This window comes from Brachypodium distachyon, chromosome 1 (assembly GCF_000005505.3).
Source record: "Brachypodium distachyon strain Bd21 chromosome 1, Brachypodium_distachyon_v3.0, whole genome shotgun sequence".
Lineage (NCBI taxonomy): Eukaryota > Viridiplantae > Streptophyta > Magnoliopsida > Poales > Poaceae > Brachypodium > Brachypodium distachyon.
In genome coordinates, this window is record NC_016131.3 from 30,400,866 (window position 1) to 30,404,238 (window position 3,373).

Consider the following 3,373-nt stretch of genomic DNA (forward strand, 5'->3'; position numbering starts at 1 on the left):
CGAGCTCACGAAGCTCCAGCTGGCCGAAGTGCGGCAGGACGTCGAGAGGGAGCGGCAGGAGCTCTTCCGGCTAAGGGAGGAGACCCGGCTAGCCCGGCAGGCCAGGGACGAGGCCACAACACCAGTCCTCCCCGAGGCAGAGCTCCACCGGCAACTGGAGGCCCAACGCGCCGAGCACCAGTAAGTATTGGACTCGCTGGCCGCAGGGCGGGAGAAGGCCGACAAGGAGCGCGAGGATGTGTTGGCAACAGCTCAAGCTCACCTCAACGAGAAGAGCGAGCTGGTCAGCGGCTACTCCTCCCAACTCCAGGCGCTGCGCGTGAAGCTGGAGGAGCAGGCCAAGGATGTGGGAGCAGTTCTGGACCCGGGAGCACGAACTCGTGGGGGGAGCTCAATGCCGCCAAGGAAAGGAGCGCCCATCTTGAGTCCGAGCTGACCACCTCCCAGGGCGAGCTCGTCAAGACTGGCGAGGACAACGTGGGCAAGGCAAAGGAGATCGTGCGGCTTACAGAACTCCTCCGGAAGGCCAAGCTTGCGGTGGCATTGTCACGCAGCAACCACGACAAGCTGGCGGAGCAGCGGCGGAGGGAGACCGAGAAGCTGCTTGAAATTGCCCAGGCCGTACGCGCGCTGCTGCCGAGGTTCGAGCTGCAGGCCGCAAAGGTGGACGGTACGGACGTCAGCACCCTGATCCTACTCTTCTCCGACATGGTGGGGAAGCTCAGGGCGCTGGACGTGTGGATCTCCAAGTTCTGCGACGGGAAGATAGCGTCGTGCGCCAGGGAGATCACCGAGATGCGGGTTAGCTACTCCCGAGCACTACTACTACCCCGACTTCCCGTTCGAGGCGCTGCTGGACGCGTGGTCGGACAGCAAGGACGGTCCCTCCCACACCAGGGCAGTGAGCGAGTTCGTCGATGAAGTGGTGGAGCAGATGCATAGGAAGCCGGAGCCCCCAGCGGAAGACCCTGGCAACCAGTTGTCGTAGTCCCATGCTAGCTTTTGTCTTACTTTTGTTTTCTGCAAGTGGTGCTCGGTGCCATTGAACAATTATGGTTTTATTAGCCCATGTAATCATTTGCTACTTTTAGAAATTTTGCTTTCTGGTTCTACTTGGTACTTGTTCCTGAAATTGACTCGCGGGGTGGATCTTCCTGTCCCGTGTGTTTATGCTTTGTGTTGCCGGGGACTCGCACGCTACTCACTTAACCAGACCAGGGACCAGAGACGGACCCGCAGTGCCAACCTGGGGTTAAGTAGCAGCGGCAAGCCACTCCACTTGCGGGTTAGCTACTCCCAAGCACGCGCCTACGGGGCGGACCCGCAAGCCGCATGAGGAGCGCACTCCCCCCGCAAGTGTCCTTCTAACACTCCAGCCACACGCAAGGCCCGACCCACACCAACGAGCCAGCGTTGAGATTAGAAAGCTAGGCGCCTAGGATAACGCACTTAGCTATCTGTTCTCTTATCGAACGTATTGGTTCTGCACTTGGAACGCCCGCTGGAGGGATGCGGCAAGGGCGCTGAGGCAGTGCACCCATCGGCGCTGAGCACTGATGGCATGCACCACCGCAGCGTCTCTGTGGCAACCCTCGCCTTGGAAACGCCTTATGGGGGGATGCGGCAAGGCCGCGATGGCAGTGCACCCATCGGCGCTGAGCACTAATACCATGCACCACCATCGCGTCTCTACGGCAACCCCCGCCTTGGAGACGCCCGGTGGAGTGATGTGGTAGGGACGCGATAGCGGGAACACCCTCAGCGCTTGTGCGCGAAGAAATGCACCACCACCGCTTCTCTACTGCATCACTCGCCATCTTCTTAGCTTTGCTTTGAGTTGCTCCGTGGCCACCCTGCCCTTTTATCGGCACGGTGGAGAATTCTGCCGCCGCGCGCGCCGAGCCACCGCGGCACGCGTGGCGACACCCTCCTGTGGTAAGAGCCTTGAAGCGGTCGCCATACACTAGTGGCTACCCGCTAGACGACACGACCCGTGAGTACTCCACGAGTATCACAGTGTGTCTGATCCCTATCCTTATCCTGCATGTCAGATTCTTACCAAGCCCGAGATGCCGCAAAAAAAATTCGAAATACACGAAAAAAGGTACAGCACAGATAACCCTCCTGCCTCCCAGCCCCCGGGCACAGAAGGGTCGATACCAAACTTGGGTGTGAGCACTCCTTTATTCCCAAGACGCAGCTGCTGCGTGGTGCGCGTTGCGGGGAACCTGGCAATGGCACGACCCCGTGCCGGAGTGATCCGGCAACGGGATTTTTGTTTCGAGGCTCCAGCAGCCCCCTGCTCATAGCCAAGGATGGAAAGAGATTTCTGTGCACCTAGAGCAGGAGACAGAGGAAAGAACATGCAATAACGAGACAACTTGAAATTCAGAGGAAATCACTTAACTTTATTCATAAAAATTAGCGGATTACAATCGGGGGCTGCCCGGCTACACTAGTTCGAGAGGCATGCTGCAGCAGCATCGCCCGTGGGACAAGCTCCGCCGCTTCACGGGTAGTTATTGCGCAAGTGCTCAAGATTCCAACTGTTTTGCACCGGCAAGCCTTCTTCGGTTTCCAGCCAGATAGCCCCCGGCCTGGTCACCTGCACTACTCGGAAGGGGCCCTCCCATTTCGAAGCCAACTTGTGTCTGGCCTTCGTTCCTTGTATCCGGCGCAGGACAAGGTCTCCGACCTCGAGCTCCCGGGTCCGGACTCGCCTGTCATGATAATGGCGGAGCCCCTGCTGATAGCGGGCAGCTCGTACAGCAGCCCGGCATCGAAGTTCTTCGATGAAGTTAAGATTGTCAACCCTCTGCTCGTGTTGGCTATGCTGGCCGTACGCGCGTACCCGAGAGGATTCATGCTTGAACTCGAGGGGCAGCATCGCTTCTGCCCTGTACACAAGGGCGAAAGGAGTTTCACCCGTTGCCCGGCTAGGTGTGGTCCTGATCGACCACAGTACGGGTTGGAGTTCTTCAATCCAGTGCTTCTCGTGGCCTTTGAACTTGTCAAAGGTTCTTGTCTTGAGCCCCCGCAACACCTCTGCATTGGCTCTCTCCGCCTGTCCGTTGCTCCACGGGTGAGCAACAGAGGCGAAGTGGATCTTGGTGCCCATGTCCTCGCAGTAAGCTTGGAACACGGCGCTCGTAAATTATGTGCCATTATCGGTGATGATGCCGTTAGGCACACCAAACCGGCACACGATGCCCTTGAAGAACTTGATGGCCGCCTGAGCGGTCACCTTCCGCACTGGTTCCACTTCCACCCACTTGGAGAACTTGTCGATGGCCACGAGCAAATACTCGTAGCCGCCAACCGCTCTCGGCAACTTGCCGACGATGTCCAACCCCCAGACCGCGAACGGCCAAGA